Raw genomic sequence first — 16,679 nt, 5'->3', positions numbered from 1 at the left:
GATATTATATTTAGTGTAATTAATGCAACCCCGGGTTTGATATGAAGTCGATCTCCTGATTGTTCATCCGCTGTGATGCACCCGAAAACTGTAATTACATCGAGTTTTGCAATAGACTATGTTCTCACGCTATGATTACTTCACCAACAAGGGCGAATATTATCGTGATGCAATGTCTTCAAAAATGTGGAAAACGACGTGAAAGGACATCGAGTCTGTTTGTTAAACCGTCTTTGTGTCAATGCAGCGCTCCCAGTGTCATCTGCAACTGTATTAAACATACTTAATATAAGATACGTAAAATTTGAATATCTATTTTAACTTCTTCTGCCCGGTTGCCGTGGAAACCCATCACGCAAAATATCCGCAGCCGGGATTCGTGACAATAATATTACTCCCCTTTTTTCTGTTTCGCTTTTGATAAAATCCATTAAAAACGAATCAATTTCACGTGTATACAAATATTCAGTAACCATGAGTCGTCATTCGGTTATTTGAATGACCAGACTGCGCATACAAAAGAATTCGGAAACACCCCCGCGTATACAATGGTGTCACCCGACTGTGAAGCGTATACATTTGTGTATACGGAGAAAAACCGTCACATTTACAACACTACTCGCAGCAGATGTGCATAGTGTATATCGTTCTCATAACCCGATAACTTGGAAACAATTCTATTAAGGGGAACAACATTTACATACTGAAATGAATCTCTAAAAGCACGTGGAAAATAGCTTCAATCTGTTATAAGGAAAGGTATAATACTCATTCTGGAATGCGCACACGATGCTCCCCTGTGGTTTGCACGGCACCGCCTGTGACACTGTTATTATGGGTTTCATCGTTCAATGTCGACGATTGTACGCACGCACCACGCGGTGTTTCTAAGTTAATCAAATTGAAGTTCAGCGCTGAGAGGAAATATTCGTGATTCAGATTCTGAGCAAAGACTTCAACTGGGTATCGCCGATGGCCGAGGAATTACCCAATACCCGTTACTCTGTGAATACAACTGCATTGGTAAACCGGGTGGATATGTTTACGTCAAACTTCGGAACTGTATGATTTCAAACTTTATGGGAATATCAGATATAAGTATTATAATTATTATTATTATTCCACGTTTCTTGGAGCTATATTAATTTTTGAAATACTGTGTGATTGGTATTGACAGTCGGGTGAAAGCGGAAACATTTTTTGTCGCACCAATTTTCAGTTTTCCATTTTTCGCCTCAGAGGTCAACGTTTTATTTTTCTCGCGAAAATTGCGTTTGAATCGGCACAGCGATTACGTGTGATTGTCATATGTTTTTTTACAACTGACGCGAGCGAGCAGAATGTTCATCATGACAGATCCAAATCAACATATTATGGGATTTATTCTGATTTTCGCGTTATCGACATCCTCGGTCGATAGGTTCACAGGTATGTGTTATTCAATTTTTCTTGTCTGAGGCCGCCGTTAATTAGCGTCGACGACTCGTGCGTTGCAGTGTGTACTGCCAGGGTTACGGGCAGGACACATCACTCAGATTACCAAGGATTGCATGTTGAGAAGCACGTGACTTTTTTTGGATGTGCGCAAACATGACTACTGCGCATTGCGTCACTGGCACAGTCCAAATATGGATAATGTAACCCCATATTGGATTTACATTTAATAACGCTGTTCAAGAAACTTAATTTCATCAAGTAATTCATTTGTGGTAAAGGCTTATAATATACGCTTATACATACATCGTTCCACACAATAGTCATATTATGTACTTGACCTTTACAGCATTTGTCGCATTTTTTTCATTTCGATTACAAAATCCCATCTGTATATGTATTATCACGTGTTCTTTCATGTTACCTGAAACTAAGCATATGCTTGTGTTATGACCATTTCACCCGAAACTTTATGGACATATTTTGTCATGTTCAGCGTTCCGTTATATATACTTATCAGGGGAAAAATCTTATCCACGGGGTTCTCCACACGTGTCAGGGGGAAATCTCGTCTCGTCTCTATATCTCGTCCCCTTGAGGTGCGGGATCGGGAAAGTCACTTATACTTTACAGTCAAATAAGACGCACACAACGAAATACGTTTCAGCTCTCGTCTTAGTCGGTCAATCGAGCACTCTATCAGACACAGCGCCCTGGGGAAAAATCCCCAAGACTATCGCAAGGCTGACCCAAGACTCTTTTAGACTGCGTCAAGGCTCGCCCCAAGTCTCTCCAGGACTGCGTCTGTTCTGCTGTACTCCCCAAGACCAACTCAAACTCTCTTTATTCATTTTCAAAACTCTAACCAATTACAAAACAGTAAAAAGACTCCAGGGCGTAACCTTCAATCATAAAGCCAATCACACTAAGCACTGAATACGTCATATCTTTTGATTAATCGTTCACTACATTAATAACTACGAATACCAACTGTCAGAATGAGTAGTCAAAATAGCGACGGTTATCTCGTAATTAGTTCCAAATCACTGAGCCAAGTTCCGTCCAAAACTTCAAATAGGCCTAAACGATGACAGACATAACACAGCAATTCGCTAATAATCAACTAATTAAGTCGGTCAACTGATACGCGTAAACTAATTCATGACATACTCATTCCACGTAATATACTAATAGCCTATCTTTTTAACATTTGACCACTCGCAATTTTGTCGAGTATTGAGATATTCCAGAGAACCTGGCAATATAGTTGAGTGTTGTTATATATGATGTATGTGAGTTGCATCTTGCAATTGTAGATCTACTTTCTGACACACTTTCTATGGGAGCCCGATTGGCCAGACTATGTGTATTACTTCCCATTGACATATACTAACGACTAACTCAGCAAACCCACATACCTCTTACAAACCCACCAACCTTCATCAATCCCATTCGCCCATTATACACCTACACGAGCTCCTCAAATCACACTCTCCTCCAGTATATATGCATTGAATCGCACCCGCAAAACCCATCAATCCCGCCCATCTCTTAAACACATACACGCCGCACACATTCCCACCAAACCCACACACACCCGCGATATATACGCCTATCAGGCATATACGCCTGTGTCGTTAACTCGTTTTTATTTAATAACCCAATTTTGCGAAGAAAGCGACAAAGCGCCCAAGGACATATTTTAGCTTCTACCCACGGGGCCCATGGCCGTGCCAGCCGGAAATGCCATTAGACGTCATTTTCTTCTCGTCGGTTGCTTCCTGGATTTATACGCGATGTATCTTATACATATAAACCGAATTGCTCTCATCCGTTGGTTGTTAAAATAAACCAATTAGGTTAGATGCACACACAAAAATGGTTATAGATTGTCGATTGGTTCGTGGTGTAGTCGATCAATGGCGCACAATGTGTGATAAAATACACAGCTCAATAAATGTGAATCCGTGAGTGAGCCACGGCTTGAAAATCCGTTCAAAGTGCCGACACACAAAGTACGTTGGTGATACCATGGAAGTAGATATCTGCATCTATAAATCCATGGCGATAACAACATGCCCGATGTCTGGAATTTAATGAAAATTAAATTTGATTATATACACATTTAATTATTCATCTACTATTCACTCAGATTACGGTTAGGGTGACATTTATCCGAGGGGTGTATTTTTGAAAGATAAATCTAATAAAGATAATAAGGTGCTTAATAAATACAATGTTTACAATTAGATTGCATGCCACTGTCAAATACATCTTAATTAGGAAGGTATTTATTTGAACGGGTTTATTTGAACTACATGGGGATACTTTTGCAGTCAAGTTCATTTTTTTAATTGGGTGACCCAAGCCGTGTGTTTGGAAATGTTCATCTATAACGTTATGTGAATTTAACCCTTGAACTCCTGTGTCGCATCGTACTTATCTAATTTGTTGGGGAGGGGTTTGTTTGCGTCAACTATAGCCACTAATCTGGAACAAATATTTACCAGTATCCAGTAAGCACCACTGCAATATACTAGAAATAACCGACGCGAACCAGTGCTATTTAGCCGTGTACAGTGAAATCAATAAATGTATCAACTGTTGCATGTCTGTCTGTGGATTTGATGCGCTGTTCCAATAAAGGTGGAAAGTTTATTCTGTTGGGGGTGGACGGCAAGTTATTTTTGTCGTTGTTCTTTTAAACGTTATTTATGGGGATATAATGTACAATAATCGAGGCTGAACAGAGTATCTTCATATATATGTGTGGTGACGTCTACCGGGGCTGCCAGGGATAAAACTGAATATAATAGTAAGATGAGAAATACACATGTAGGTATATTAGTATAGGTAAATAAACAAACAGAACTTTTTGAGATACAATCCCTTTATCCGAGGCAACAAAAACAAAATTCACTTTAGACGCGAAAACCCATTCTATCCGACAAAACTAGCTTTTACCCCCTCACAGAAATATGTCACAATTGACGATGGCGACCCTATAGTGACACGTGATCCCATAGTGTGATCTCAGAAAATGACAACTCCCTGTTAACGTTTCGTATGAACAACCTTGACTTTCACTACGAAAATAAAGCAATGCGAGACAAATAAGTTGAGTACAATATTCAGAGTAATACATCGTATCATTCTGGCAACATTTTTTCCGTAACAAATATTATGTATATCCATATATGTCGATCCTCTGTATTTATAACGAAAAGAATATTCGCCTCAATTAGAAAGTTTCTTTAAATTTCGAGTGTCAAATCTTCATATATGGATTTGTAGCGAGTTATGCCGGCAGTAAACTCTGCGGCAACTGACGACAAGGATTGAACATTCGTCCGGTTCTTCGAAGCATACCCGCGAGTACAAACGATTCATTAACGAACCCATTCCGTCGTTATTACCGACACACATGCTGCGGGTCGTATCCATTTGCCAAAGACTGCCATGTTCGGATGATTGACGTCTTACAAAACATGAACATGTTTATAACAAGAACCTGTTCTTAGAAACCATAGAAACCGTCTACTCAGTGTTGCGTTCGCAATTTTGAATTTCAATGTAATCGTACATACATATTACGCGGTTGAACACATGCGGGCATTACCCAGCGATCACCCGATGTCACATTCATTACGCAATGAATAGTTGTTCCATTATCGTTGCCTCCCCATTGAGTCTGTGGCATGGTATGTCTAGAGCACCCAAAGGCAAACAGTATTACGTAATGCAAAACTTAAGCTTTGTTAAAATTTAACCAACAACAAATAAGTGAAAAATGACAAATATAATTTCACTTCGATCTATTTACAAAGCAGCTATTTTAAAAATGATTTACAACCACAAACAGTCTCTCGTCAGTCACGACTTAATGTCACTTACCCAACCTGCGTTTACATTCGAGGCAGATTATCCTAGTATTGAAATTAATGGTGACAACTTTCTAAAAGAACCCATGCTCCGTATCATTTACTTTATAACATACACTTGCTTGAATGAAATAGCAATATTGACTTTGTTTTCAGCGTAATGCACCGGATATTTCCAGTGCCATTTCAGATCTATTGACACAAGCACAGCATCAACAACAAACTACTCTGCCACAATGATCACACTGATATTAAAATTTGTATTTGTATTAGGGCATACCTGAGAGAATTTGCGCGCACCACGTAGAGTTACACGTTGTTGCTATGCCAACAACTTCAATAGACATTCCTCTTAATAACGCATCGTTGTGCATTATATTTCGTACATTCACTTTCACCAATCTCTATGCTGTAGTTTAGTGAAATTATGTGCAACTGATGTTACTTTCCTAGCTGTATCGATTAACAGTTTTTTTAAATGCTTTCATATAAACAAATTGTTACTCCTATTGCAGATTTCTAAAATTTAATCGAAAATACATTGCATTGGCAGCGGAGGCGACATACATACTAAGAGCGACATGTTGTTTGCAATGGCGACAAGTTCTGTATATATTGGTTTTCAATTATTTCGCAGGAACACACCGACTGACAAAACAATTTAGTTTACCACGGTGTCATCGATCGCGATACAATAAACGCGATGCAGGGATTACGTACGTGATTAATGCAATTGGACACGAATGCCATTTTTTTGCAATTTGATTTCGTGGGACTGTCTATGTATGTACTTACACTAAATTGAATTTCTATTCAGTTTAAATACATTATCAGAGGAAACTGAAACAGTTTCGGAAATGAACATACTGCGTTAATCAAGGGTATTTCAATTGTTAAATAGGAACACGTGGTTTAAACCTGGGATACAAACGAATAGATAAACATTTTATGTTAATCATTTACTGGCAGAGATATGTTCGCGTGTCGACATTATCCTGAGTTTACAGCGATAATCAATAATCCTATGATATACCTTAACAATTAATAATGTCTTTTCTCGTTGTTCTCGAGTGTAAGTTCAAATTTTACACGTTATAGTTATAGTATTTACCGGGTTTATTTACGATTATAAGTGATACTGTCTGGATATTTACACGTTAGCCAGTATATATGACAATGTAAATACTCAACATTGAACAAATTAGATAGAGGTTTGTTTTTAAAGTTGTTCAATCCAACTGTACGCAGTATCGTCACAGTTGTTGACAGTTCTAAAAATTAAGCAGATTCGATTACATTTGCTAAAGGTAATACGAGTAAACGCTAGCACAGCTGTCTATGTTTAATGTAATAGTCCATCACTGCAATACTGAAAGGTTTTCATTAATATTCTGGTAACATATTCAATAACAGTGTTTAAAATGTAATCAAATGAACTCAAAAAGGTACCTGTATGATTCCACGCATTGATACCCTTTCTAAGTGAGTAGTGAGGAAACTTAAAATATCGGTATGGCTTACTGTCATGCCCCAGTCCTTACGTAGACAGCCCGGTGTGGACACTGAAAGGAACGTTTATATACATTTCAATGTGGGACGAGATGTGGTCGATAATCGCATAAAACTGATAAAAATAGGTCACGACCCTGACTGTTACTAGACTCAGAACCCAGAACCGAACCTACCGCTCATACATACACCAACACGTGAACTTATCGTAGGTCGCATGCACTTTTATCAATGTCAGAACAGTATATCGGTGCATAAACCAGTAACTTTAAAAAACAACAACTTAATCAATATTATTGAGCTAAATCATTTTCTTGGCGGTTCGCCTTTGAAGAAAACAACACAGTCTAGAATCGTGACACCGTTTTCCCCGCGCACAATTAATAAACTGCCTTGCTATTAATTTCTGAAATTAAACCCCCAAAAATAATTCACGATTTGTTATTGTGATAAAAATATACCCTTGCTGACGTGTTAGCCGGCAACAGAGTGAGTACATTCTATTCACTTCATGTCGCGTGTTTCAATTCAGCCGTCAACATCAGATGCTTTTTATTTAATAAAATACATTGTTTTGCAATCCTCATTCATTTGTCACCACCACAGCGTCAGCTGTAGCGCCACGTTATTGACGCTATATTTGTCCATTATCGGTTAGTCTCGTTTGCTTACGTGAATGTCCTTCAACGCTTATATGTACTTTTGTATTTATGAAACGAGAAAACTGATTGGTTGACAGTATTATGTAGTCATATACGAGGCACAAATCTAGAGCTGCACTATGGCGTACATTGTAGTCTAGCAGCCAGAGATTATCTGATGTTATTTATCTTAAGTTTTGTAATTTTTTTTCACTTTTGCGCATGCGCCCGTTGTTGCTAAACGTACACCGAGCAAAATGAATGGTCTAAAGTGATGGCTGTTACGTTCAATAAAACAATCACAGTGTATACTTTTAGTTTCAAAGATAATGAATGAAAACATTGAAACAATGACAACATTTCATCAAAGATCGTGTTTGTCGAGAGAGTGAACGTATTATTTTCGAACAAGTGTATAGTATTACTCTATGGGTTATCATTTGTTTGTTGAAAGCCGATGAGAACGAGTGCGGTGCATGTCATCTTGCTACTCGAACTGAGCTGTTCGCCAGTAAAAGAATCTTACAACTAATTTCTAATAATTGCTATAATTAAATAATTCTCATTGTCAAGCGTGATTTCAAATCGTCGTATTCAATGTTAAATTCAAAAACAGCACAATATTAAAAGGTGCTAAAAAGATACTAAACACAAAATGCGTAATTAATTCATGGAATTTTGCTTGAATGTGTATGTGAATAATTAACGTTTATTGGCTTTGTAGAGAGTCTGGTGAAAGTCCGAGATTCGGCGTTGTTAGTATTTTCTACAGCATCGTGGTTGCCGCGTTTTGTTGTGGATAAAATTGGGAGAAGAGAAATTTACTTGGAGAACTTATTTGGAAATATTATAATTTAGTGGATATAATAGAGACAAGAGTTAACATTCTCAACTTGCTAATTTATTATTGAATTCGTTATTGGTTATTTAAAACAGTTGTTGCATAAATTACCACTGATTATTAAAATACTTTTTCATATATTTTTCATGTTCGTAAATGATTATTTAAATGATTTTTTTCATATAGTATGCTAATAGATATTTTAAAAAGTTGTTTGCTTATATTATCCATACACGACAATGAGTACGTAACTAGTTGTCGCGTTTCACCCCGTGGATCACAAACACTTTAAGTCACGTTACAAACTAGCAAAAGCCAATGACCGGGATAGTGGCAAGCCACGCACGTCACCAGTTGAGATGTGCTTACTGTAAGCTTATTAGTAGACACTATGGAATACGTTTATTTATAAGATTAGCAAGCATGCGGCACGCCAACGTGTACTGGATTATAGAAACTTATTATCTTAGTGGGTATTATGTGATTCTATATCAAATGTTTTTGTTTGTTTTTTGCAACAGAATACGCATATATTCATTAAAATGTTGAGTGTCTAACGAGAGAAATGAATAACTTTGTATTTTAATGACGTCTCAAAGCATATCATAATTTGTTAATTATTCACTAAGTCATTTGATTCCGATCAGTAAAAATAGTGATTCGATTATTGATGAACAATAATTTAATACATTTGTTTCGTTTAATGTGCTTATCAAAATAAGAGCATGAATCACTTTTGGGATTCATCACTATAAACATATATTCGGGTTAGAACTCATTTTGGATTTGAAAATGGAAATATAAAAAAGTGCATGAAATATGGCACATATAATGATCACAATTTTATGGACATCATGCACAATCCCGAAATACTTTGTTAAAAAAAACATTTGGTATAATAGAAAAAAGGATTGATAAGGTGACGTCATGTTGAAATTGTCGTGAAAACCTCTGTACAGTTTTACAGTTTGTTTCTCAAAATAAGATCATGAACATATTGAGACATCTTTGTTTGTACAATTTGGATACAACAATTGAACATTGACATACCAAAATGCACCCAAATAAACTATTTATGATATACAACCTCTGATTGGCTAGGTTAAATGGAAGGGGAGGGATGACTTCCAAATTTTATTGGACAACTGTTGACATTCGAGTTTTCAGTATGAAATCATAATTTTACCCCAATATATTTAACTGGGGATTGGTTTTAGGTTATATTGTTCATCGGGTATCTAAAACAATTCAAATGACTGACATTATTCTTTTCCGGGCTTCTATGAATACAATGAGCATTATTGAAATGTTCGTTTTTACAGGGGTTCAGCTTCGTTTCGAATATGATACCATTCACAAATCGGAACCCATTAAAGTATCTAGACCCTATTCCCGCTACACATGTGTGATAATACCACCGTAACTCATGGAGGAATATTTCCAAATCAATATAGAACATGTCTTGAGACAGTATCATGTTGAACACTCATCACGGGTTCAGATCACGTACAAACTACACCGACTTTCCTGAAAATATATACATTGTTTTTGTTATATATGTAATAATAACGTTATTTATATTGTCCTAAATTATTCTCTCACCACCATACAATACGGCTATAAATATTGCTGGCTTGCTCTTCGGTGTATTATGAGGTTATTACGAGGATACCTCAAAGTATGCACTCAGACAGTACAGCGGAAGTCTCGACCAACGCGCATATTATACATCTTTTCTGCCCAAGGGTTTACCATGGGAATGCCGAAATCCAAAATATTTAGAACAGAATCAGCGAACTTCTTTGTGTTGAATCCGGTCAAACTCTGGTGGCAGCCATGTTTGTTTTTATTATTAGAGAACGCTTACGCGCATAATCATTCCATATTTGGAATTCGCATTTCCTAACATGGTAGGATGAAAATACACCGTAAAACACCGCAAAATTACGACATGCTGTAACTTGTGGCATTACGGTGACAGTTGTATAATAATACGCCTTAACAATTTAGTAGTTTTAACCATAGTTGGCCGTACATCAAAGTTACGCTTTCAACCCTTGTTTTATATGGACAAGGTATTAGGGAAATGAACAATAATGATAATATTAGGAGAAATACATTCTTAATGTTTAAATATATATTTTTATCTGCGGGCCGAGCGTTGGAGATTGTTAAAAATGAAACAGTCGCGAATTCCAAACAATATATAGAACACCAGCATTATGCATGAATCTAAAATACATTTCGTGCTTTTTAAAAAAAAAAATCGAACCGTACTCCATCCAAATTACAAACCCATATTGATGGTACTTACCCAGGAGAGCAATCACGTTTTCTGGTATTATTTTTCCCCTTCGGCAGATTTTCATTAAATTTTCACAAACAGAAATCAATTCAGGAGGTTGGGTTGAACTATCACAAGTATGCCTTTCGGCTTGTTTTCCTAATAGGGAACATAGTTAATACTATGGACGTACTTTTTAAGGTCATAGTGGACATGGAATTGTGCTTGATGACACAGATGGTTTTATTATATTAGAGCAATTGAAATCAATCGCTGACCCAACCAACACTGTATGTGCATGCTACGCGCCGGAGTGTTGAATACAAGAGAATAATTTATCGAGACGATCCGTCATGCCCAAATGCATTGTGTCCTAGTTTTGCTACAGAGGTGCTGGTCCAAGCACAGCGCTGATAATATAATGGTAATGATCAAAGTATACATATGCATCTATCATGACCATCATTCAATTACTCCAGAACAACACAAACTACGAAGAACGTATGTAACCTTCCTCATTTAAAAACCATTGTCAATGTTTTAAATTGTCTGGCACAATTTAAAAAATACAATTCACTAGATAGCACTTCCCAGTTCGTTATCGATCTCGCTTAAATTTATTTTTCCCGACACAAGTAATTGATCATTAAGTTCCCCGATATCTTGTCCAATTTGATCATTCAGGGTATTCATTTAGCCGATACATGATTACTCATGCATGTTTACATACATACCTCAACACGATTTTCAAACCAGCTATCGGAATCGGAAGAACTGTACATCTAGATATACTAACAGGAACTATTGCGTTGTTTGTATGATTATTTGTTAGTAGATTGATAAATTGATAATTGGTGATATTCACCAAATATCTGTTATTTAAAAAAAGTATAGAGGGAACAACATAACTGAAATATGTATTTTATTTGCAAAGGTCAACGATTTAGAGAAGTAAATTGACCATCTTTTTCTGAAGAATCATGTGTATATGTATACAAATCACTGTGATTTCACTGCCGGTGTTTATTTCATCTTACTTGTTATTGGATACCTGGTATATTTACCGTTTTATAATTAGAAGATAGCATATCTTTTCATCCAAGCACGATTTGTGTTTGTGTTTCCTAATTATCACGCGAATAACGTATTTTCCCATTAAACGACAATCACACTGTATTCGCAATTCATTAATACATTCTAACATGATACTTCAAGGCAACCGTCTGTCTTTCATGCAATCACGAATCTGTGATTCTACTACTGTTAATACTTTATGGTGAAAAATTAATAGGCTGGGGCGTTTCTTAGCAATTGTATCCGTTCCCGAGTCATATAATATATACGAGTTGATTGCATTATCATGCATAATTCATGGTATCTAGTACGTGAATAATATTACCCAATGTTATACACTCTGACGTCGGTAAAATCAGTTCGAGTGATTATCAATTATATCCGTGTTTGGAATTCTGTCCACGTGGCTTGTTAAAATTTAAGAGATGGCTGAACATCGCATGACGTCACGAGTGGTGATTAATACATAATGGGAAAACAAACATTTAATGGAGATATTAATTTCCCGATTACTTTTTATCATTATATTTGTTTTGGGGTTTATTGAATCATGGAGTTTTTAATGATTGTATCAACCATAGAGATAATAATTACATTCATGCATCAATATTTTCTGGGGGGGATAGTTTGCTGACGCTGATTGTAGCCCAATAATGTTATGATAATCTGACGACGATGTTTCAAAATATTTCAAACAAAATGTAATTGCAGTACAAATGTCATTATATTAGCTCAATACATGTGTCCAAGGAGCTAAACAGTAGCCAAATAACATAATTTGCAAGTTTTTTTTATAAATTATTAAAAGAATAATGCAATTTTCTTATATTTCGGATATGAAAATGATAATATAATTCACTATGAATACAATTTCGCGACCGTAATTATTAGCACTGTACAATGTTTACTTGGTGCAAATTAATAATTCTTCCTCCAATCGAGGAATTTCAAACACGAAAATTGGTATGGTACTCGCGTTATGGTACTCGGTCAATGTCTGTACCAGAGCGTCTCGTTCTTTTGACGGCGTATTTTTTTCTATACTATATTCTATATTCTTTTTCTATATAGTAAATGTCAAATCATAGAACCAAACTCTAGGGCGAATTTTTGTTTGAAACCCCCATCAAATGACGAAATAAAGATAATATTAAAAAAATACACCCATATCTAAATTTACACCCCTTTAGTATTTTAGTGAATCAGATTTTAAATAACCCATATATGCCTCGGGTTTCTTGCCGTACTTCATCTAAAGATTTGGTGAAGGATTCGGTTTCGGTCTTGATTCTTTTCCATAAATGTATGAATATAACATATTCACACATTGTATTCTACGCCTTTTATACGAATGTTATCGAATGTACGTATGGTTAGTAATTACGCTGACATTGTAATATATGGATGACGTACAATAACAATGTTCGTATACTGAATATATGTTTTGCATATATTAAATGTACGCACAAAAAAAAACCTGTTTTTGTTTTGTTTTAAACTGACTTGAAAAATAATTAATTAGCTACTAGTGAACACATTGCTATTGGTGTTACAAGCAATATTAGAAAGCTGTGTGTGTTTTATGTGTGCCCAACTTTTTTTGCTTGTTTTCTTGTGTCATGTATATATTTATAGAGTCCGATATCACTCTCATGATCTGCTTCTCCAGATATTATAGCTGTCAAGATAAATTGTCTGACCGGTGCCCTCGGTAGTGCTAATGTTTCCAATATGCCAATACGATGTACGATGATTTGTGACAGACTTTTGGGATATATAAGCATGATTTGAATGTCAGTGTGTTTTCAATGTCTTCGTCTAGCTATAACGACGCACAACGGGGTAACTTCTCATCACATAAATCTTACCTTTTCTTGCATAGCTTGTGCATTCTCTCAACTTGTAGTATACTAGAGTGTATTTAATTTACACCATGCTTTGAAATATATATCATTCATTGACAATATTTTACTTTACGATGAGTATTATACAGTATAAGATGAATAACATTACTACATTAATTGTGGTAGGTTCAAAGGAAAAAAAACATACGATCATCCTTATAGAAGATGAAAGTTTATTAGTATATGATTTAATATCAACTATATTCAAGAAAAGGAACAACGTTTGAATAAATTACAGATTAACCATGATTAGACAAAAACAAAAATGTTGGTATATTTTAATATTAATTGAAAATGCAAATTAGTACCAAACATGTATTATTTCATTTCATTTTTTTCGAATAACAATACACCGAGTTACATAAATTATTATGGTACAACACTATCTAAATTAGTACTTCATTAATACGTTCATACAAGTATTACTAGTATTAACATTTTTAGCTGTAATGAAATGTACATATTAAATGTATGTAATGTATCTTGACATCAGTGTGACCATGTTTGAGAGACAGATTGGTAGATAGGTCGAGTATAGAACGTTATCTTTTAATTAATGATGACTTATAATGCTCCACGAATACCTATAATACATTCCCAAACAATTGTTAAAAACACCCGATGGCCATATTAGCGACGATGAACAGGATTGCATCATTTGATCAGACATTTCTTTAAATATGAATGTAATATTCGCCAAGTCTGTTAAAATGTGCGACAAATGGGAATGGGAGGTCGAACTCTCTGAAACCTCAGCTTATATCTTTTCTCATCGTTTAAGTATCGAAAGATCGAAACGAATACATGTTCCCGTCACGCATGTTTTGACAGTGAAATGAATGGTTTATGATAATATGCAAATTATTTTCTTATAATAGTTGCATGTTAAATGTGTTATCACTTTCTGTTTGTGTCTGGTAAGTTTATTAAAAACCAGTAATTGAACATAATATAGTACACATAAACTGAAACTGAAACTATCATTTTTATGTTATTTAGTTGTTATACATGACTGAGAATTAAATTCAAATTAGTTAATACACCGAGTAATCGTGGTCCACGATATTGTATTGTCCCATAGTTAAACGACTAAAGCATATTACACCACATATTAATAAACAGCGGATGTTTAATTCATCAGACAAACTTATAACGAGAGAACTGTCAGTTCAATCAGACAAGCGAGAAAGAAGTATGGTTAACGGACATGTATAATTACAAAGTTGCACCCTTGGTTGAAGACATAATCAAAAAGCGTATTTAATTTCAAATAACATACCCAGAGGGAGAAATTCTCTTTACCACATTTTCGTTTTCCAAATTAAACTCGAATTAACTCATATGATTTGCTTGACATTCAACGTTTCTCGTTAATCTGCAGTTAATCTACATGAATAGCATTGAACTTGTAGTAGACATTGGTTGCATACTGGGCATGATGGCATTTTGATATTGTTTCTATGCACATGAATGGTCACAATACAACAATTTCCTAACTTCTGCATTCTGAGACACGGAATATTCATTTTGATAACATCCACTATTTATATAAACATCCAAATTTGATAGATTAGGCTAAAGAAATAAACAGCATTTGAAACACACATCCCTCTACATACATACATGCAGTCAGTTATTAACTATGGCTGTTATTGTAATAAACCAGTGCAATGATTGTTGATTTCTTTATGCTATGAAATCAACATATTATTATTATGATTAGTCAAGGAATCATTTAAAAACCATTGATTAAATTTAATCATCATTTATCATTTCACCAATGAATTCTTGACACCGCAAAAATATATTGATGTATCACATTACACATTACCTAATTCACTGTGTGTAAACTGAGGTATTCGTGAGCGGTTAACAATTATGCAAATTAGCCAATCATATTACAAACATATAAACACGCAAGACAAACTCATGACCACGGCAATGCTTCTTGCCACTTCAAGCAGACACATACCACACTAAGCCACAATATTAACTACCCTACGACATACGAAACAAAATGACGTACAAGGTACGCACTTACAGTGAAGAGGCAAACAGAGTCCAAGCCACGTCACATTTAATCGCATGCATAGCAACCGAGTATTTATTGCCTGTATGTCGGTATATCCTCGGAGATAAGAAAGATCACGTCCAACAGCAGCGACAAACACCTGGATGAAACTAATTAGAAGGATAAAACTCGTGTGGAAATTAAAAAAAATATAACTCTTGATTAATAAACCTGCTCTTAGACATTAGAAAACTGTGGATATTCCATTCAAACATTCAAAAAAAAACATAATAAAAAGATAACTATTGAAACTGTTTGTAGCTAATGCAAAACTCGCCAGTTAGATGTATTAATGGGATTAAGTGTACAAGGGATTATCTCCCACGTTGCAAAGAGTAAGCTGGAATTTTGTTTCAGGCAAAAGCTATTTTCCTGTTTTCCAAGGTATGTCATCTGATCATTCATATGATAACCTTTATATTCTAAGTCACATAGTCTGTGATGTAAGAATAATTTATCGGCATAAATGTTTGGCAGTCGTGCGACCTTTCACATCGATAAAAAACAAAACAGACAGCACCATGCTGATATAGATAAATGGTTTTGCAGATAGTTTAATCTTTTCTGCTTTGGGGTCATTCCGGGACTCAGTGGTGTTCTTATTCTGTAATTATCGACATAGATAGGGGACAATCTTTCAAATATATTTGACAACAACTGTATCTAGATCGAATCTGAGCAGCGTGTGTGTGTGAACTAAATTGTCAGATTTCAGTTTTCCTGTGATAAGTATAATCTCATACAACGAAGCACGGAATATCGTGACCATTCCTCGTACGTGTTGAACGTTTGCCGTCAGTGTTATTCACGCGCGTCACAGATGCCTCATTTTGTTTGTATCTGCATCATCTGTGATTGACGCCTTGTACATCACTCTGTACGAAGCGAGTGCAATTAAAAAAATGACACCGAAATGAGACATAGTGGTAAATAACATATACGCTCTCCAGTCTCGCAGCGTACGTGCAACTAACACACTATTATGTCCTCGGCTGTATTACATTGTGAAACATTCAATACCCCGAGGATTAAACAAGAAA

The 16,679-nt window shown here is 35.6% G+C and overlaps 1 long non-coding RNA gene across 1 annotated transcript; it reads right to left on the bottom strand.

The window, feature by feature from the left end:
* Nucleotides 1-3,066: 3,066 nt before the first annotated feature.
* Nucleotides 3,067-6,871, bottom strand: LOC146733674 (uncharacterized). The gene is made up of 2 exons (XR_014926741.1): nucleotides 6,765-6,871; nucleotides 3,067-3,520 (listed from the first exon to the last, which is right to left on the bottom strand). It is a non-coding gene; the product is annotated as an uncharacterized LOC146733674 (long non-coding RNA).
* Nucleotides 6,872-16,679: the final 9,808 nt, after the last annotated feature.

Source organism: Saccoglossus kowalevskii, chromosome 16 (genome assembly GCF_978046115.1).
Source record: "Saccoglossus kowalevskii chromosome 16, keSacKowa6.1, whole genome shotgun sequence".
NCBI lineage: Eukaryota > Metazoa > Hemichordata > Enteropneusta > Harrimaniidae > Saccoglossus > Saccoglossus kowalevskii.
The sequence above is the reverse complement of the archived record's forward strand: the minus strand, read 5'-3'. Positions and strand labels throughout refer to the sequence as shown.